Here is a 22,260-nt window from a genome sequence, read left to right on the forward strand (position 1 = left end):
GGGATCGAGTCCTGCGTTGGGCTCTCTGCTCAGCAGAGAGACTGCTTCCTCCTCTCTGTCTGCTTCTTTGTGATCTCCGTCTGTCAAATAAATAAATAAAATCTTTAAAAAAAAATCTTTTAAAAAAAAAGTAGGAGATCTGAAGGTGCGTGACATGTTGAGAGAGTTGTGTGTAACCCCGTGTCACTGCAGCTTGGGGTCTGAGGGAGAGGTGGCAGGATTTGAAACTTGGTTGTGTGGAGCCTTGACTGCCATGTTGAGGAGCATCATTTGATTCAGTGTGTAGTGGGGATCTGGGGGAAGTGCCGGGGTAGAGACTTAGTGTGTGGTGTGGAGGACAACTAGAAGGGAGAGAAGGAGCTGCACAAGGGGAGGCTCAGCTGGGATGAAAATGTCCTGAGGGCAGAACAAGGAGGAGGAACAAAAGGAGGAGGGATGGAAGTGAGGGCTTCCCTGCGGTCAGGGAAGTCACCTCAGTCTTCAGTAACCAAGTGTTGTGGGCAGAGGAGCAAAGGGCCAAAGTGGATGTCTGATTTCCTACCTGGATGACTTCATCATGGCATCAAGAAGCAGGTGGGCTAGCTGGGAGAAGAGGGTGATTTCACTGAGGGACATGTTGTGTGGTGAGTCCTGCATTACTGCTCCTAGACTATCTCCTCCTGTCTCCCTGCTTCCACCCTACTTGCCTGTGATTTATGTTCAACTCAGTAGCTAAAATGAGCCCCTCCAAGTCAGGTTATGGCCACCCTTCAGCTCAAACCCACCAGTGGCAGTCATCCCTGGGCAAAAGCCAGAGTCCTTAACTGTACCGCTCAGGTTCCCCCGACCTCCCTGACTTTATTCCTGTTACTGTCCCCTAGGTCCCTTCCAGCCCCACCGGCCTCAGGACCCTTACTTTACATTGAGTTCTTCATGTACATGTCTGCCTGGCTTCTCATCTTTGCCTGAATCTCTCAGTGAGGCTAACCTGAACCATCTTGTTTCACCCTCTGTCTCCATACTCCTGATCTCCCTTCTCTGATCTACTTTTTCAAGTTCTGTACTTACCATCGTCCAATGTGTCATAATAAGCTCATTCATTATACCTATTGGGTTTTTTTTTAAGAGATTTTACTTTATTTTATTTTTATTTTTGTATTTTTTATTTTATTTTTATTTTTTAAAACTATTTAAATTCAATCTATTGGGTTTTCTTTAAAAAGATTTTATTTTTAAGTAATCTCTGTACCCAACATGGGGCCCAAGCCCTCAGTCCTGAGAGCAAGAGTCTCACGCTCTACCCACTGAGCCAGCCAGGTGCCCCTATTGTATCTATTGTTCATTGTCTGCTTCCCTGTCACCACTATCCCCTTCCTGCCATCCTGAGACTACAATTCAACTCCATGAGGGTAGTTATCTTTGTATATTGTGCCCACTTATGTGTTCCAAGAACCTAATACAATGTCTGGGACATAATAAAAGCTTAATAAAAACAATTTATTGAATACCTGTGGAGATATTGAGTGGGTGTAGGAAACGGTGGCCTGTTCTGTACAGAGGTGAGAACTGAAGAGGGAAAATCTGATGTGGACCCTGGGGCAGCTGTTCTCAGACACAGGACTTGAGATTTCTCTGCCTGGGGAGAGGACTTCCACCCATGGTGGTAGGGGGAGGGAGGGAAATCAAATTAGGGAAGAGACTCACCAGAAATCTACACAGACAAAAAACCAACCTCAGAGTCCATCCAGCCGGGGGGTAGGGGGGTGTCACATGGTGTGGATACTTGAATCCTAGTTCTATACAAGAAATTCAGGCTGCCTGCCTTAATTCAGAGAACAGTGCCTTGTAGCCGCAGGGCTTTCTGTAGCAGTAAGAACTAAGATTTTGGAGTCAGACAAGTTTAGGTTCTTGGCCCAGTTCACTCACTAGCTGTGTGACCGTGGCAAATTATTTGTTCTCTTTGTTACTTAGTACTCTTCTGTAAGAGGATCATAGTACTACCTTCATAATTTTATTAATACTACTATCATCGTTATTAAGTGAGATGATGTCAAGGTACTTATATAGGCACCATTCCTGACATAAAATTAAGCACTGACAAATGTCAATTATGGTGGTGATAAAGAGGAGAAGGATGGGCATCCAAGCACCTAGGAATTATATTAAACACATATCCTTAACTTTTCTCTCACTCACATCTCTGTACTTGTCTGGGTAGTAGTCATTCTTTTTACTAATTGGATTTTTTCATGGGATGGAGAGCAAGGCCACAGGTCACTGTGAATCATACTTTTCCAACCCTCAGATCCAACAGGTGAGAGAGAGATTCTCTCCCACTTCAGTGGAGAAAATCCTAGGAAGGACACTGTTTGCACTTGCTTGTATCATATGCCCATCCCGTGCCAATCACTTTGGTCAGAGGGATGGGGTTCTAACACCAGCTCAGCTGAGGATACCTACTCCCCCCCCTCTGCCAGAGAGTCTGCCACAGATGGCATGTGGGATATTATATTTCTGAGAAAATAGAGAAAGTGGCCGCCACTCTATACCCAACTACTATGTCATTTTGTACCATGTCACAGCTAATGGTTTACATATTTGTTGCTAAATTGGAGACTCCCATGGCAAGGACCATAGCTTTTGTATTTTTGCATCTCCTTATCCCTAACATAGTGCTTGACAAAGGGAAGGAATGCTATAAATGCAGAATATTGAACTGCAGTTGTCTAGATCAGAGAGTAACAGGTTTCATAGGTGATACCTGAGACATAGAAATGGGATCTTAAGAGAGTCCCACAGGCTCCAACTTTAGGGTGTTCTGAGGCCCCTTATCCTTCTCATGAGGGACTTCAACTTTCAGTGGAAGGAACACTGAAGATCAAGAGATAAAGCCAGTCATGACTTTTCCACATAAGCTATGTGACTGTGTAGAAATCAGTAGATTTAAGGGACATGCTTGCCTTCTTTATGAAGTGAGGAAGATGGTTTCAGTGGCTGTTATGTTGCTTACAATCTTAAAATTCTATGAATATAGTTACCTTTCTTTTTGGCATTTATTGACTCCTTTTGAACCTCTGTTCAACACATGAGCAATGTCACCCAGGTAACATTTTTTAAAGGGCATTGTATTTATCTGGCACAACTGAGAAATTTTTTTCTTAATTTATAGAATATTTATTTCTAAGTTTTTTCTTTTTCTTTTTTTTACATTTCTTTTTTTATTAATTAATTTATTTTCAGAAAAACAGTATTCAATATTTTTTTCACCACACCCAGTGCTCCATGCAATCCGTGCCCTCTATAATACCCACCACCTGGTACCCCAACCTCCCATCCCCCAACACTTCAAGCCCCTCAGATTGTTTTTCAGAGTCCATAGTCTCTCATGATTCACCTCCCCTTCCAATTTACCCCAACTCCCTTCTCTTCTCTAACACCCCATGTCCTCCATGCTATTTGTTATGCTCCACAAATAAGTGAAACCATATGATAATTGACTCTCTCTGCTTGACTTATTTCACTCAGCATAATCTCTTCCAGTCCCATCCATGTATTATGCCTCCATCAGAAAGGATGAATACCCAACTTTTGTAGCAACAACTGAGAAATTTTATCAATTTTATCAATACCTTTTCAATTTTATCCAAAAACTCAATTTAAGAAAAAAAGAACTGTTGGACTGAAAATCAGGGGACAAGTTCTAGATTCATTTCTGTCCCAATGAGATGAAGGTTACTGGCAAAATTGCATAAACCCTGTGAGCTTTGATTCCTCATCTGTACATAAGACTTTTTCATAGTTGTCATCCTTATATTTGCTTTTTGATGATGGAAAAAGAAATGCCCATGACAGAGATTAAAGAAGTTACCAGCTTTTAATTTAAAACATTCCCACTTTATCAAATACTAATATTGGTTGTAGAAAAGCTACATGGTTAATTGGTTCACAGTTTTTGTGCTTTATTTGGTGATTTTATCTATTTTGAGAGAGAGAGAGAGCAGGGGGAGGGGCAGAGGCAGAAAGAGAGAGAGACCCTCAAGCAGACTCCACGCTGAGCTCGAAGCCTGATGCGAGACTCAATCCCACAACCTAGAGATCACATCCATCCCTTTGGGAAATATCAGTTCAGTAGGACCATTTTGTTTACTAGGAGAGGAAACGGAAGAACTTGCCTTAGGTCACACTTCCTGAAAGGGACAAAATGGGGCCTTGGAGCTCAGATCTCTTATCAGCTGGCCCTGGGCTTCCCTCATCACCTCACAGGGTCTTGGGCCTGTACCATCTCTCTGCCTGGAAGTTTGCCTCCTCCTTTGCGTATGCACGTTTGCTTCTGGTTTCCTCTCTGAGAGTAGAGACCAAGTCCTCATCTTTTCTCTGTCTCCTCCAACTTTGGAGTTGGTGCTCTGTAAACTGTATTGGGTTTTCTTGGAAGGATCAGGAATATGAGCTGTAGTGGACATCTGTTCTTGCTGGCACAATGTACCCCACTGCAGTCTCTAGTCTTTGTGGTTGAGTCTTTCTAGTCTACCCATTTTCCTGGATCCCACATGACCTGAGCTTAGCTGATCAGTGTAGTCTATCCCATTGGCTACAGGAATTTGTGTGAGAAACCATGACTCTGATAGGGTGAATAGAGTCTTCCCTGAGACTTGTTGAAATGGTTGACAAAGAGGTGCTGTCTTTCTAGGGGCATGCAAAGTTGGTATAATGTAATCCTGAAGCTGGTACTTTGTCTGTGGTACTTTGCTAAGAACGTCCTGAGGGATAAAGACAATTCAAAGAAAAGCAAAACTATGAGATGGAAGGAGGTAGAGTCAATATGACATTTGAGAGCCTGGGTCTATCCATACCTGAAGCTAAGTCTGGCTCTGGACTTTTCAGGTAAATGAGTCAATAAATTGCCTTTTTCCCAACATGGTGAATTTGGGTTTCTGTTTTTGTATCTGGGAGAGCCATGATTGTTAAATCTGCACATTTCTAGGATTTGCTTGCTACGAAATAAAGATTTTTTTTCATTATTTTAAAAATATTTTATTTACTTATTTTAGAGAGAGAGAGAGAGAGCCCATGTGGGGGCTGGGAAGGTGCAGAGGGAGAGAGAGAATCTCAAGCAGGTTACATGCTCAGCAGGGAGCCCCGAGGGGCTTGATCTCACAAGCCTGTGATCATGATTTGAGCAGAAATCAAGAGTCAGACCCTCAACTGACTGAGCCACCCAGTCTCCCCATAAAACATAAAGATTTTAAGGGGGAGTTTCACATATTTTTACTGGACAAGAAGGATAAGACCAAAACATGCTGGGAATGCATTATTCCATAATCCCTGGACCTTTCTTTCTCTTTTAAAAGCAAAGAAAGGACTTTTAGAAGTATGTAATAAGTACATTTTTTTGTCCTTTAATGCTGACAGACTTTTTAAGATTGGCTTGGGGAACGCAGCCAAGAGAAGGAAGATTGTCACCGTTAGTGAAAATAAAGTGATTAGATGATTTTATACATAATTTTGTTATCAGAACCCACTCTGGCAACCTCCCAGATGCTCACCTACAGAATGTTCTATTAGGAGTTTTTGCAACCCCAGAGACAGCTGTGAGATCCGAACTGAGTGAAAGAGCACTGGATTCAGGAACTGACACATATTGGGTTTTCAGTAAATGCTTATTGAAGAATAACTTATACTATTTTCTTTTTAAAAATCATTTATTTATTTGGGAGAGAGAAAGTGCAAGCTGGGAGAGGAGCAGAGAGGGAGAGAAAGGGAGGGGGAAAGAACCTCAAACAGACTCCCCGCTGAGCACAGAGCCCATCTCAAGACCCTGGGATCATGACCTAAGACCAAACCAAGAGTCCAACACAACTGACTGAGCCACCCAGGGACTACTCTACTATTTTCTGACCTTATTACCTAGGTGAATAAAATTGCATTTTTCCACCAGTGACATGAAGATAATAATGGTGCACTCCTCTTCCCTGGCAGCTCTGCATAATTTCACTTGGCATATATCACATCTGAATGGTGTCCTCTCTCTGTCACATGGAGTTCTTCATTCACTTTTCCATCTCAATCATTCATTCCTTTACTTTCTGTCCATTTCTAGACGAAGGATTCTGTTAGGTGATTAGGATACAGTGCTGTGTAACAAATAGTCCCTGCTAGTTTACTCCAGTAACCTCTCACTGAGGACCTACTGTGTGCCTGCTAGATCCCTGGCCCAGGGCTGGGTGTCTGGACTCAAAGGTGAAGAAGTCATGGCTATCCTTACAAACCAGCAGGCTCTACAGTGATGAATCCCTATAGACCCTGTCCAACCTTCAAGGGCACTAGGACAAGAAAAGCTTGAGGACCACTGATGTGGCTGATAAAGGGCCCCCAAAGATTATTCAGTAGGATTGTCATGTAGCCCACAGAGTTAGAAAGAACACTCTGGTGAGCAAGGGATAAAGGGGAGAGTGGTTTGGGGAGATTATTCCATAAAGGTAGAGGCCATACAGAGGGCATATGTGCCCTCAAGTTTACAAAATCCAAATGCTTTTATGTTGTTGTTACATTTGTTTCAAGGAGAGGTTTATGCGAGGTTGACCTCAAGAGCTCAGCTCTGAAAGCAGACAGAAGCTACACCTACTATGACATCCACAGCATGCATTATTTGTCTGTGACCTGTGGTTCCCTGTCTCCTGGTTCAAAAAGCTTTTCATACCTCATTACACCCACAGCAGCAAGACTCTCTTAAACTCTTCTCCTCTGTGGAACCAGGGACCTAAATGGAAAAGACAATACATATGTCATTGGGCCGTTCAGACCAAAATAGACCAGCCCATGGAGGCATCACAGTTAATGCCAGATCTCTTGGGTGGAGGCCTCAGGACTTTATTTCTTCCTTGTCAGGTTGCCAGACCTTTGTCTCAGACCCAGACACTTGTGGATGAACTGATGCAGAACAGTTTGATGGTCTAGCCCTAACTTAAAATAAAAGAGAAAAAACCTAGATTGTTTTCTGATTATAATTGAAGCATATACTCATAGAAAAAAATGGGAAATGCACAAAAAACCAAACAAACACAAAAAAGGAGAAAAATTGATCACCCTTCATTTTTTATCATCCAGAGAAAACCCTGACCGTGTTTTGTATATTCATGACCCTTTTCTTTGTTGACGTGTGTGTGTGATTTTAAAACACCGTCTCACAGGGCACCTCGGTGGCTCAGTTGGTTAAGCGTCTGACTCTTGGCTTTGGATCACCTCATGATCTCAGGGGCCTGGGATCAAACCCCGCATCAGGTTCCATGCTCAGCACGGAGTCTGCTTGAAGATTCTCTCTCTCTCCCTCTCCCTCTGCCGCTCACCCCACTCGCTTCCTCTCTGTCTCTCCAATAAATAATAAATCTTTTTAAAAAAGAAAAATGAAACACCATCTTGCATCTTCAATTTTATATCTTTAATTTTAATTTAATCTACTCTAACTTTCTGAGGCCCCTGCTATGGTGGGTGGTCATGGACTCTGTTTTCTCTGATAGCATAAGCCAGAGACAAAAGATGGTCCAGCCCTTGAGCTTGACCCAGAGTGGCTCCTCCATTTCCTGTGTGCAGGTTAACTGAGCAATGTCTACCTGTCACCCCAACTGAGAGTCAAACAGAGAGAGCATCTGGCAGAATTCCCTGCTTCGGTACTCAAGTCCTCATGTGGTCAAAGCACAGAAACTCAGCCGTGGCTGGGAAGACAATTTGCAAAAGTGCCCCGAGTATCATAAATGGACCTTTGGGTTAAGGTGTTATTTGGACAAGAATATTTAGCTTGAAACATACCATATGCTGAGGATTATTCAGAAGGAACAATAAATGGATTGGAAAATGTTTAAAGAGATTTTTTCCCCCCAGAGAATAGTGGAGAAAATAAAAATTCATTTAGAATGGCCATTCAGTATATTTATCTTCCATGATGTGGGGTTTACCTTTGAAAGTTGCTTTGTGAACCAGAAAGTGCTGTGTAAAAATAACATTAGCATTCATCATTAGATCATCTGTATGGAGCAAATGGATATGCATGCCTATGTAGACGTATGCACAAAGCCTGCTTTCAGAATTTGAATTTATAAAATTGTAATCGGAATGAGTAAATTTGAAGAGCTGTTATTTCTGCTTTTGAGTTCACACAATTTTATTTATATGCGTTGTTATAGATATTGATGCCCCAGTTTGGCTTACTTGTCTGTTACAATATTCCCTTTGGGTGATATTAAGATTTCTTTGTATTACTTTTATCTCCCAAAGAAGTATCACTAACACAGATGTGTATCCATTGACCACTGTTCGCTAAGTAAAGGAGCTATCCCTAGTCTTTGCTTTCCAAAAAGCTGTAAGGAAGTCTTTCGAGATTTGCAAGACAAGATGGTCCCTTTCTAGGTCTCACATTTTTTGCACCTGTTCAGCTCCTAGGAAGGCAGGCAGGTCCATGTCTGTGTGAGTGCTGACTTGAGCCAGGAAGAGGAGGTACTCTAAATAAGAGCCTTCAGAGGTACAGCCCTTACCTTTCAGCTAATTTTCAGTCTAAACTGGTTTGGGAGACTGTGGGCTTCAATTATTCAGAAGCCTAAGCCTCACAGCCCAGCCATGCGCAGTTAGGGGCCTAGCAATGGCTCTCTGATGGGTAATGGTGAGATTTTAATTAACATCAAGGACTCCTTCTAGAAATCTTTCCCAAGTCCATTTACCTGCAGGAGCCCAGCCTTGTTTGGGACCTATTCTATCCTGTTTACACAAAGGAAGGGACAGCTACCACATGACCTCTGCTCTTCTTGGACATTTTGGCACCCAAATTCAGGTCTTCCTTCATAAGATCTAGCTTGTCCTCTATTCTGACTTTGTGCCAGGAAGTTAGGGCTCCTCTATGTATGCAGACATTTGAGTTAAGATCAGTGACCATAGACTTTCCATGTTCTGGCCTCCCAGGATGCTATGCTTTCAAGGTGGGGTGACATGGACACCCTCTTTTTTCATGCAAGTTGGAGAATTCTCTGGACTCTTTTCCCTCTTTCCCACCCTACATGTAGAAAGTCCCTGGACCTGGACCTGCCATTATTCCTGGTACTTCTTTCCCTCCCCAGCTCTAATTCCAGCTTTTGCAACACCCACCCTCTCGCCACTTCCCAGCTTGGCCTCCTGCCTCCTGCAGTTCTCTCCTTGCTCTCTTCAGGACTCCCCTCTGCAGCCAGGGCAGTGGTCCCCAAACTTATAAAAGGGAGAGTTTATTAGTTAGGGTTCCTCAGAGAAACAAAACCATATACATATGAATGATATCCTAGAAGAAATTTGCTTCCATGATTATGGAAGCTGAGAAGTCCCCTGATCTCCTGCAAGCTGGAGACCCATGAGAAATGGTGCTATAAATTTCAGCCCTAAGTCCTCAGGCCTGAGAAGCAGGAGAAGCAGTGGTGTGAATCCCAGTCAAAGGGCAGAAGAAGCCTGAGTCTACCTCAAGCAACCAGAGTAAATTCCCCCTCCTCACCCCTCTGTGCTCTGTTTGGTCCTCCAGTGGATTGGCTAGGCCCACCTACACTGGGGAGGGGAATCTGCTTTTCGCAGTCCACTGATTCAGATATTAATCTCACTTGGAAACACTCTCACAGACATACCCAGCATAATGTTCTACCAAGTATCTAGCACTCCATGGCCTGATCAAGTTGACACATCGAATTAACCGTTACAGAGAGTTTTATTCCCCATACTCAAAGGCAGAATCTTGTGCGAAAAGCTTCCTGCAGGGGACATAAAAACTGTAGCTCCCTGAAGTATGCAAACGTCTGCTTTCAGAGTCTGAGGACTCAGCAAATGAATATAGAAAAAAGCAAATCCCTGCATCTTCCACTGCACCCCACCCCACCCCACCCCACCCCATGACTTACACACCAGGCTTTCTGGGGCAAGGTGCCTTAGGAATTTGCGTGATCACCATGCACTGTGCAAACAGGACAATCTCAAGTCAACACGGATGCTGGACCCTTAAGGGTCCAAGCCTTGCCTGTCCAGCTGCTTGTCACATTGTCCTCAACTTTCTGCTAATGCCTCTCCCTGGGAAGGCTCCCCTTGCCTGTCCCCTTCCAGTCCATTCTGTGTCACGCCTTTGTACTACTTCTGTTCCTGGCACTCCCCCTGCTTGTGTTTTCCTCCCCTTTCTGACCTCCTGACTGACAATGACTCATCTCTTTAAACCCAACTCAAGTATCCTCAGCACTCTGATTCCTTTCTGCTAGGATAAAGAGAGCTGTCATTTATTCAACAAATATTTGCAAAGGCTGGCACTGTTCTGGGATCTAGTAGTAGATTTGACAAAAATCCCTGCCTACAATTCATTTTCTAGAGAGGGAGACAAATAAGCAAATTTTTAAAAAATAACATGTTAAACATATAATATATCAGATGAAGATGACATGGAGAAAGATAAACCAGGAAAAGATACGGGCATGGATTTGGAGTAATCAGGGCAGGTATCGCTGACAAGGTGGCATATGAGCAGAAACCCAAAGCCATCTAGATGTCAGATGGGAGAATGCTAATCCCAGAAAAGGCAATAGTGTATGCAGAGATAAGAGAGAGTGTGCTTGAGATAACTGAGGCATGGCAAGGATTTCAGTGCAGTGGAAGACAGCTAAACCAAAAAGAGGATGAGGTGAGCTCAAAAGGTTATGGAAAACCAGGTCATATAACCCCTTTTTGGCCATTGTAAGGCCCTGACTTTTCCTGAGTGTTTGCTAGAAAGCCAAGGGAAGGGATTTGTTTTTGTTTTTTTAATATTTTATTTATTTATTTGAGAGAGAGAGAGTGAGAGAGAGCATGAGCAAGGAGGTCAGAGGGAGAAGCAGACTCCCCGTGGAGCTGGGAGCCCGATGCAGGACTCAGTCCCGGAACTCCAGGATCATGACCTGAGCCGAAGGCAGTCATCCAACCAACTGAGCCTCCCAGGTGTCCCCCAAGGGAAGGTTTTGAACAGTGGAGGAATATGATTTGGCTGACTTTCAGAGTACTGTAGGGGGAAGGTGGAAGCCAGGATTGGGAGGCCTATGTCATGGTCTAGGTAAGAGATGCTTATGACTCAGGTCAAGAGAAGGATGGGTTGGTGAGAAGTGAACACATTTAGGATTAGCTGATGGAGTGGATGTGGGATATGAGAGTTATAGTTGAACCAGGGATGACTTCAAAATTTTTTTAACTACTATTTTTATTGTTGCAAAATAGAAATAACATGAATTTTATCATTTTTGAATGTACAGTTTAGTGGCACTTAAGTTCATTCACATTTTGCAACCATCGCCATTATATCTCTAGAATTTGTCCTCTTCCTAAACTGAAGCTCTATACCCTTTAAACAATAACTCCGCATTCCTACACATCCTCTCAGCCCCTGCAAGTACCGTGCTACATTTGAGCTCTAGATTTGACTACTCTAGGTTCCTCATGTAAGGAATCACACAATATTTGTCCATTCATGACTGGTTTATTTCATTTAGCATAATGTCTTCAGGGTTCATCCAAATTATGACATGTGTCAGAATTTCTTTCTTTTTAAGTCTGAACAATATTTTGTTTATGTATATACATTTTACTTATCCATTCATCCGTCAATGGGCACTTGGGTGGGGTCTCCATCTTTTCACTATTGTGACTTAATGCAATGAACATGGGTACAAATACCTGTTCAAGTATTGAACTTTCAATTCTTTCAATTCTTTCAGAAATGAAATTCCAAAAATATAATTGCTGGGTCAACCGGTAATTTTATGTTTAATTATTTGGGAAACTATCCTATAGTTTCCTACAGTGGCTGCATCATTTTATATTCCCACCAGCCATGCTCAATGGTTCCATTTCTCTACATCTTATCAACACCAGAACACAAGTGTTCTTAAACTTGTTCTTAAACTTGTGTTCTTAAACTTAAAAACACTTGTGTTTTTAAGAATAACCATCCTGATGGGTGTGAGGTGATATCTCATTGTATATTTGACTTCCATTTCCCTAATGATTAGTGATGTTGTGTTGATTATCTTTTCATGTACTTGTTGGTTAACTCCAAAGTTTGACCTAAGCAACTGGAAGAAGGGAGTTAGAGAATATTGCATGAAGTGAGATGGAGAATATCGTGGGGAAAAAGGGGGTTTTGAGGGGGGAAAAACAGAACTAAATTTGAGATGCATATAAGATATCCAAGTGGAGATCTTTGTAAGCAACGGGACACACGAGTCTAACGTTCAGCTGACAAGTCCAGCCTGGACGTGCGAATTTGGGAATCATTAGCAAACAAGCATGCATAAAGTCATGAGGTTGGATAAGATTTCTAGGGAATTTCTGAAGAGAAGGAAACAGTCTGAGGCCTAAGCAATGGGGAACTTCTACTTGAAGGATGAGAGATAAGAAAGCCAGATGAGGAGTGGTCAGTGATCAGGAGGAGGGTGGTGTATTCTGGAAGCCAAGTGAAGACTTCTCTGAGGAGAAGAAAGTGATTTCTTGTGTCCAAAGCTGCTGAAGAGTTGAACAGTTGGAGACTAAGAACTGGCTATTGTTTTAGCAACATGGAGATCATTAGCAAAATGGTACCGAGTTGTTTTGGTGCGTTGGTCAGGTTGGAAGCCTGACTGGAGAAGGTTTAAGAGAGAAGAGAATATGGGGAATTAGTGATAAGAGATGTCAAGCAGAGAGAGTCAATTATCATATGGTTTCATTTATTTGTGGAGCATAACAAATAGCATGGAGGACAAGGGGAGTTAGAGAGGAGAAGGGAGTTGAGGGAAATTGGAAGGGGAGGTGAACCATGAGAGACTATGGACTCTGAAAAACAATCTGAGGGGTTTGAAGGGGCATGGGGTGGGAGGTTGGGGAACCAGGTGGTGGGTATTATAGAGGGCACGGATTGCATGGAGCACTGGGTGTGGTGCAAAAACAATGAATACTGTTACTCTGAAAATAAATTTAAAAAATTTTTTAAAAAAGAGATTTAAGTGGCGGGGGGGTGGGAGGTTGGGGTACCAGGTGGTGGGTATTATAGAGGGCACAGCTTGCATGGAGCACTGGGTGTGGTGAAAAAATAATGAATACTGTTTTTCTGAAAATAAATAAATTGGGAAAAAAAAAAAAAAAAAAAAAAAAAAAAAAAAAAAAAAAAAAAGAGATTTAAACAAAGCACCTGAAAAGTCTTTATAAAGGAGTGCAGAAAAATGGGGGACTGGGATTAAGAAAGATATTTGTTAATGATAAAAATCACAGCACATTTCTACATTGATAGAGGTGATGCATTAAGGAGGGTGCCGGAAGGAAGGGTGAGAGTTATGGGAGCAGTATGATCCTTGCTTCGGTGCTTTTCCCTGCTGCCCTGCAGACTGCTAACAAAGTACCTCAGAGCCTCTTAAATGTACTAGTTGGCTTACTCGTCTCTCTTTCGGTTTTCCAGTAATAACACTGTTTTATAAACAACCCTAAAACCTCTGTGGCCTATGACAATAGTGATTTAAAGATTTATTTATTTTTTTTTTTTTTTTGACAGACAGAGATCACAAGTAGGCAGAGAGGCAGGCAGAGAGAGAGGAGGAAGCAGGCTCCCTGCTGAGCAGAGAGCCCAATGCGTGCTCCATCCCAGGACCCTGGCATCGTGACCCCAGCCAAAGGCAGAGGCTTTAACCCAACTGAGCCATCCAGGAGCCCCAATGATAGTGATTTATTTCATGCTCAGATTGGCTGCTGTTGGGCAGCTCTCTGCTGTCTTGGCTGAGCCAGGAGAGTGCCAGCCTTTGAGTTGAGCTCTGGACTGTTCACGTGTCTCTCTTCCTGGGAACTGTGGCTACCCTGAATCTACTCTTCTAGTGTAGAGGGTAGAAGCACAAGGGGGAAGTCGAAACACAAACACATTTCAAGCCTCTGTTTGCAACAAGTCCACTCAAATTCCATTCACCAAAGCAAGTTATAAGCCAAGCCCAACCGGGAAGAAAAAGCAAATGAGATACACAGACTGGGAGGACCAGGACCAGGAAGGGGTTGGAAGGGGGGAAAATTGGACAAATAATACAATCCTTTTTTTTAAAGATATTATTTATTTATTTGACAGACAGAGATCACAAGCAGGCAGAGAGGCAGATAGAGAGAGAGAGAGGAGGAAGCAGGCTCCCCGCTGAGCAGAGAGCCCGATGTGGGGCTCAATCCCAGGACTCTGGGATCATGACCTGAGCCGAAGGCAGAGGCTTAACCCACTGAGCCACCCAGGTGCCCCAAATAATACAATCCTAAACAGAATGATTTTATTTCTTCTGTTTTTCCAGCACTTACCACTATACCTGGTAAATTCTGCAAATGTAGTAAATGCTGCAAAAAATCTTGAAAGGAGATTGTTACCAGCTCTTTTCTAACCATGGTTCTGGTTCTGTTTCTTTTAACTTGGGATCCAGAAGAATTTGGGTTTAAATTCCAGCATTCTCACTTTTTAGCTAGATGGCTTTTGGTAACAATATCAATAATAGTAAAAAGAATAACAGACAGCATTTCTTGAGTGTTTACTGTGAGCTAGGAATGCTGTTAGGGTTTTTGGTTCATTATAATGCACATTATATGTTATATATCCATTATATATCCATATAATGTTCATGAGAATGTCATTTTAGTGTCCAAGCAAATCTACGAGGGAGGCATTGCTTTCTCCGTATCATAGATGAGGTGACTGAGAATCAGAGAGCTTCAGTCACATACTTGAGGTCACACAGCTAGAAAGAGGTGGAGTTATGATAAAAACCCAGCTCAGTAGGCCCAGTAAAGCCTCCTTGTAAGCATGATGTTATGTCACCGGTGCATGTGGAGTTAGGATGCCCAGTCAGTTTCCTCATCTGCAAAACAGGGCCAGGCATGAGAATGTTCATTTTGTAGAATCATTAGAAGATTAATTGAAAAGTCCTATATCAATTACCTGGCCCAGTGAAGCTGACACTCTGCGCACTCAATAAATCTTCTTTCCTTTCTTCCTTTCTTCCTTTTTTATTTCATTTCCGGTGGCCAGACTTGACGGAAAACTTTCTTCAAAATCTCATGCACATAATACATCAATTATAATTTTGTTAAACCTACAGTTCTCAACTTCTGAGACCTCTAAGACTCTCACAGGCCCTCTGCTGAAACCATTAGCAGTGGATTTCTAAAACCCTTGGGAAGACGTTTGGAAGGGTTCAGTACTTCTCTTGGCTGTTGAATTATTCATGTCCCTTGATGGATTGTGAAGCTGGCCTCCTACGGAAGAGGTGGATTTATAAGGGAGGCTCAGCCAGTCCTTTGCTGTTTTAGTTGAGTAGGTGGTGAGTGAAGGAAAGCAAGGCACCAGGCCCAGGAGAAGTGTGGGTCTGTGCCAATTCTGCTCGGCAATTGTAGACCGAGAGGGTGGGAGGAGCAGATTGTGTGTCCGAAAGGAGATGTTTCTTCCTGAGGGCAGAGTGTGGGAAGAGAGGAGGAAGAAACATTTAATGAGTACCTACTATGTACCAGACACCTCAGACGTGTAATCCTATTAGATGCTTTAAAAAAAAAAAAAAAGTTCTGTCTAGAGGAAAGAAACTGAGGCCCCAAGAAGTTAAAGAACTTGAGCAATTTTTTAAAAAATTAGAGTCAGAAAGCAAATATATATATACACAAATATCAGGTTTGTCCCGAAAACCCAAACACAGTCCAGCTGGAATCAGTTCAGGGTTGGCATGGCCTGCTGGGCATCAGAGACCCCAGCTCCTCTTAGCTCACTCTGTTGCCAGCCTTAGCCTCTGGTGTCCACTGCGTGGTCCAAGAGGACTGCTCAGCCATAGATGGGACTCATCCTGGAAGAAAGGAATAATAGGTCTATTTCTCTCCAGCGGGGCAGAACTTGGTCTCATGGCTGCTGAGGGCTAGAAGGGAAGCTGAGAAATGTGGCCAGCTGCCCATGGAGAAATTAGGGCTTCTATTTTTTTTAAAGATTTTATTTATTTATTTGATAGACAGAGATCACAAGTAGGCAGAGAAGCAGGCAGAGAGAGAGAGGAGGAAGCAGGCTCCCTGCTGAGCAGAGAACCTGATGCGGGACTCGATCCCAGAACTCTGGGATCATGACCTGAGCCGAAGGCAGAGGCTTTAACCCACTGAGCTACCCAGGCGCCCCAGGGCTTCTATTTTTAAGGATAAAGGAAAGAACCAGATACTGGGCACACCAGGAATCTCCGCTCTGAGGAAGGTAAGTCTCAGTCCTTCTCACTCCAGAGGACTCAGATAGCTCCATTGCTCCTACCATATTGCCTTCCTTAAGAGAAATATCATTGCCATCGAGACCTCTGTCCAGCTCAAAGTGCCCTCTAGACAACCATGATAGGAACAGCTGGGTCTTATCAGGTACTTACTGATGTGGGAAACAAAGACAAAAGAAAAGTGAAATTTCCTTACTACCCACAGTCCACTGACATGTACTTGAAATAGGCAGAGTGGCATTTCTCTAGGGACTCAGCTGCCTTAATGTTAATACTTTGCTAAGAGCAAAAGGCAATCTCAGCCCAATCCCCAGGATCCTGTAAGGCTGCTTAAACATATAAAAATTCCTTTGGAAACTTCCTTTATCTCTACTCCCCAAGATACATGTTGGGAATCCTCCCCCAAATATATGACCCACCAATTCATGTGAAGGGTCTCATGACTAGGGTTTTACTAGGCAGTAATAAATGACCTTTTCCAACAATTACTAGCTCCCTCAAGGTTCAGGAAACCTTTCTTCCAAAATTCCTTAGAGACTTTTGCTATCCCTAACCCCTTCCCAACTCGAAAGTGTATAATCAGCTGCTCCTCTCGATCCTAGCACAGCTCTTTCTGCCCATAGGTCCTGCCCCCGTGCTTTAATAAAACCACCTTTGTGCACCAAAGATGTCTCAAGAATTCTTTCTTGGCCGTCAGCTCCAAACCCCATCTTTCTTACATCACTTACTATAAACCAGGCACTATGCAACATGTCTTGTAGCAATATATCATTTAATCCTTCAGTTACTTATAAAGCAGGAACTTGATTCTCCCCCTTGTACAAATGAGGAAACTGAGACCCAGGAAGACAGCACGTGCAGTCAGACAGCTAGTAAATACCATCAGGATCCATACATTGAATGACAAATAGGATCTGCACTCAGGCAGTGGAGACTCCAAGCCTAGTCTTTTCATTGTTAATCTTTGTCTCCTTCCTGTCTGTTCCCACTTTAGGGCCTCTGCTCCTGCCCATCTTCCTTCCTGAATCCTATTCTTTCAATCTCTCACCACCCTGTACAAAGTCCTCCTTATATTTAACAGTATAACACTCTGAGAATCCGAATCAGGCCAGGTATTTTACTAGGAGCTTGGAACTACGTAATATAGAAAGGGCCTTGTGGAGGGTCCCTGAGGTCCCTACTCCGAAGAAGTTCACATGTGACTTCGACATCTAGCACCCAAGTGTCCATAATGGAACACAAAAGGGCCATAGCAATCAAGTGGTGCAAAGTGCGCAGGGAGAAGGATGAATTGGATAAGTTTCTGTTGTATGCAGGGAAGGTAAAGGACACTTTATACGGGAGGAGAAGTTCCTTCTACTTTTTTCCAGTGTTTCCAAGTAAAATATTTTATGCATCTTTTCCTTTAAAAAAAATTCTTCTCATCTGCCTTTCTCTAGTGCCCCTGCCCGCCTGCTTTGATCCTATTTGCCCATTTACCTGCTCTATCCCTCTTCCCTTCACCAGTAGCTTTGGGGAAGAGTGGCATCCATGCATCACCTCCCCTTCCCTGCCCTCCATTCTCTCCTTAACTGCACCAGTCTGCTTCAGTCCCAGCACTGCACTAAATCCTACCACCTCATGATTAATAATACAAGTCTTTATTCCCTGGACGGCAGGTACATTAATTATGCAGTTATTTGGTATCTGGTGTTTCTTTTTTTTTTTTTTAAGATTTTATTTATTTATCTGACAGAGAGAAATCACAAGTAGGCAGAGAGGCAGGCAGAGAGAGAGGGGGAAGCAGGCTCCCTGCTGAGCAGAGAGCCCGATGCGGGACTCGATCCCAGGACCCTGAGATCATGACCTGAGCCGAAGGCAGCGGCTTAACCCACTGAGCCACCCAGGCGCCCCGGTATCTGGTGTTTCTATGCATTGTCTCATGGAGCTCTCAGGATAACCCTAGGAGTTTGGTGCTGCTGTTAATTTCATTTTGCTGTTAGGAAACTGAGCTCTGGAGAGGCTGAATTACTGCCCAAGGTCAGCAGCTAGGAGGCAAGGAAGCTGGAGTTCCAACCCAGGTTAGCTAGCCCTGGAGCCCAAGCTCTTAACCCAACTTTTGTAGCAACATGGACGGGACTGGAAGAGATTATGCTGAGTGAAATAAGTCAAGCAGAGAGAGTCAATTAACATATGGTTTCACTTATTTGTGGAGCATAACAAATAGCATGGAGGACAAGGGGCGTTAGAGAGGAGTAGGGAATTTGGGTAAATTGGAAGGGGAGGTGAACCATGAGAGACTATGGACTCTGAAAAACAGTCTGAGGGGTTTGAAGTGGCGGGGGGGTGGGAGGTTGGGGTACCAGGTGGTGGGTATTAGAGAGGGCACGGCTTGCATGGAGCACTGGGTGTGGTGAAAAAATAATGAATACTGTTTTTCTGAAAATAAATAAATTGGAAAAAAAAAAACCTGACGTCTTCATAGTTAATACAGAATCCTAGTGAAGAGATGGAGGAAGAGTATACTCTCCCAGGAGGAGAAAAAAGTGCCATTTTGTGTGAAAAAACTAATTCAAAGAATTTTGAGAACTTTCAAATGCCTCACCTTGTCTTCCTATGCAACATGGAGACATGTATGAATGTTCACAGTTGTGAACTCCTGTGGTGACTCTACTGAGACATCTTGCCTACTTTCAAGACATCCTCTTCTTTTTCTACCCTCTCCACTTCCTCACTCTTGCAAGTTTTTTTTCTGAACTTGATATTTCTTTGTTCTCCTGGTCCAATAGTCTGTTTTTATCTTAACTCCATGCCTTCCCCACTGCCCTTTTTAATCTGATGGCCAATCATCTCAACTACCTTCTTTTTTAAAAAATTTTTAAATTTCTTTATTAACATATAATGTATTATTAGCCCCAGTGGTACAGGTCTGTGAATCACCAGGTTTACACACTTCACAGCACTCACCATAGCACATACCTTCCCCACTGTTCATAACCCTACCACTTTCTCCCTACCCACCTCCTTCCAGCAACCCTCAGTTTGTTTTCTGAGATTAAGAGTCTTTTATGGTTTTCAACTACTTCTTAATGACATCCTTAAACCCCCTGCCTATCTCATCTTCAACCTCACATCCTTGGTACTCAAAATAGCAGATCAACCCAACCACCTCAACCCTTGTCAAATACTCCCACCTGATCCTTAAGATTCCAAACCTCTGAATCACTATATTGTACACCTGCAACCTGAAACTAATATAACACTATTTGATAACTAACTGGAACTAAAATTAAAAACTTCAAGAAAATAAGATAAAAAAATAAAGAGACATGACCAGTATAGATTTGAGGTCATCTGGATCATTAAGGACCTTGTTAGAATGAAAAAAAGAAAGATGCCTAACTTCATCTGTGTTCTCCATGCTCACACTTTAATCAATATGTCTTATAATCATTCCCTATTCCTTTTTCCCATAGGGGCTATTCAATTCTCTGCCACATTTTGTAGGTCACATTGCCAGTTCTTGGCCCATTCCTACTCTCCTCCCCTACAATGTTGTCTCTTGATTTTTAGAGAAGGAATAGTTAAGAGCTTGGGCTCCAGGGCTAGCTAACCTGGGTTGGAACTCCAGCTTCCTTGCCTCCTAGCTGCTGACCTTGGGCAGTAATTCAGCCTCTCCAGAGCTCAGTTTCCTAACAGCAAAATGAAATTAACAGCAGCACCAAACTCCTAGGGTATTCATCCTTTCTGATGGAGGCATAATACTCCATAGTGTATATGGACCACATCTTCCTTATCCATTCATCCATTGAAGGGCATCTTGGTTCTTTCCATAGTTTGGCGACCGTGGCCATTGCTGCTATAAACATTGGGGTACAGATGGCCCTTCTTTTCATGACATCTGTATCTTTGGGGTAAATGCCCAGGAGTGCAATTGCAGGGTCATAGGGAAGCTCTATTTTTAATTTTTTGAGGAATCTCCACACTGTTCTCCAAAGAGGCTGCACCAACTTGCATTCCCACCAACAGTGTAAGAGGGTTGCCCTTTCTCCACATCCTCTCCAACACATGTTGTTTACTGTCTTGTTAATTTTGGCCATTCTAACTGGTGTAAGGTGATATCTCAATGTGGTTTTAATTTGAATCTCCCTGAGGGCTAATGATGATGAGCATTTTTTCATGTGTCTGATAGCCATTTGTATGTCTTGATTGGAGAAGTGTCTGTTCATATCTTCTGCCCATTTTTTGATGTGTTTGTCTGTTTCGTGTGGGTTGAGTTTGAGGAGTTCATTATAGATCCTGGATATCAACCTTTTGTCTGTACTGTCATTTGCAAATATCTTCTCCCATTCCGTGGGTTGCCTCTTTGTTTTTTTGACTGTTTCCTTTGCTGTGCAGAAGCTTTTGATTTTGATGAAGTCCCAGAAGTTTATTTTCGCTTTTGTTTCCTTTGCCTTTGGAGACGTATCTTGAAAGAAGTTGCTGCGGCTGATATCAAAGAGATATTAAAAGTTTCCAGAGGTAGGGCTTCATTTTCCTTTCTCTTGTCTCAATAGATAATAGCAGCAATGGCCACAGTCGACGTCAGGTTTTTTTAAGGCCAAGCTTTGGAATTTCATTCATAAGCAAAGAGCAGACCTCAAGTTTTTGGCAAGAATAGAAAAGGAAAATATGTTTGCTTCATAACAGTGAAATAATAAAAAAAAGTGGAGAAACAACTCAATGTCTATCAGTAAGAAACAGAAAATGAAATTATAACACAACCATACAATAGCATATAAAGCAGCCAAAAACAAAAATGAGGCATCTCTTTATGTACAGAATTACAGTCTTCAAGATCTACTGCTAAGTAAAACAAAACAAAACACATGATCTAGATGAACATGTATGAGTATTACAAGAAGATGAGGAATATAATATGATATGAAATATAAAATAACAATGTACTTTCTTGTTTGTGCACACACCATCCTTGGAGTACCTTTCTGGACAAGGGTGTCAGGGAAAGCGAGGTGAGTCTGGCACTTGTTGAAAGCCAGGAACCCTGTAGCCAGATCTCAGCCAAGCAGAACAACTGAAGCAGACCATTGCTGGGGATTATTTGGAGACTTTTAATTGCGAGAAACCATGAGTAAATATACATATGCCAAAGGGCCCTCAGACATTGTGTGCCCACCCACGGTGTGATACCATCTCCACTACTTCTGATCTTGGGTTAATTCAAGGGTATGCATATGGGGATAGTTTTCACAAGACAGAGAAGACTCACATGAGCAAAGGCTGGAAAGAGATATAGACCTGAAAACTCAGTGGACAGTGGTTTTACTCAAAGGGGTGGAACATTTGGGTTCTTTCTTATTGAGTGCTTTTGTGGCACTATGATTCAACCAAATTTTCTGTTCTTCAGGTATAGTTGAATGTCGTAACTCCATTCTCCCAGATCACCACCAACACCAGTAGTTGATTTTATCCTTCATGGAATCAGCATGCCAAATTTCATGGAATAACCTTTTTGAGGATGTTTTGCTCTTTACCGTGAAAATCTCATTTGTGTTCAGATTTACTCATGGTGCAAGCTTGACTCTACTGAAAAGAACCTTTGTCAAGTTGGGTGTTAGGTGTACAGAAAGAGTTAACATAGCAGGCCCCAGACAGCATATGCCTAGAGTGGTCAGCTTGGAAAGTGGCCTTCAGTTGGCATCTGGGAACTTGGATCTTCAGAGGGTTCGCACCACCCAAATTGTTAAGAGTGACTCACTATGCCTAAATTGTTTATGCAAACTATGTGATTTATGCTGAGCACCTGCTTTCCTACTGGGGGTTTGAAATTTTGGTATTGCCAATGGAAGTTGCCTACTTGACTAGCCCCCGTAAAAACCTTGCTGAGTCTTTAAACAGCTATTTGGTAAGCAATAGTTCACAAATATTGCTACAACTCCTTGATAGGGAAATTCAGCAAGTCCTGTGTGATTGTACTGGGAGAGGACTTGCTGGGGGAGGACTCTTGGAAGCTTGAGCCTAGTTTCCTCCAGACCTCTCCCTGTTCATCTTTTCCCTCTGTCAAGTTTAC

At 42.7% G+C, this 22,260-nt stretch overlaps 1 protein-coding gene across 1 annotated transcript in view; it reads left to right on the forward strand.

Annotated features, from left to right (window-relative positions):
* FAM184B (family with sequence similarity 184 member B) overlaps positions 1 to 22,260 on the forward strand; it is a 173,741-nt gene that overhangs the window by 48,678 nt on the left and 102,803 nt on the right. The window lies entirely within an intron of this gene.

The sequence above is a fragment of the Neovison vison genome, chromosome 11 (genome assembly GCF_020171115.1).
Source record: "Neovison vison isolate M4711 chromosome 11, ASM_NN_V1, whole genome shotgun sequence".
NCBI classification, from domain to species: domain Eukaryota; kingdom Metazoa; phylum Chordata; class Mammalia; order Carnivora; family Mustelidae; genus Neogale; species Neogale vison.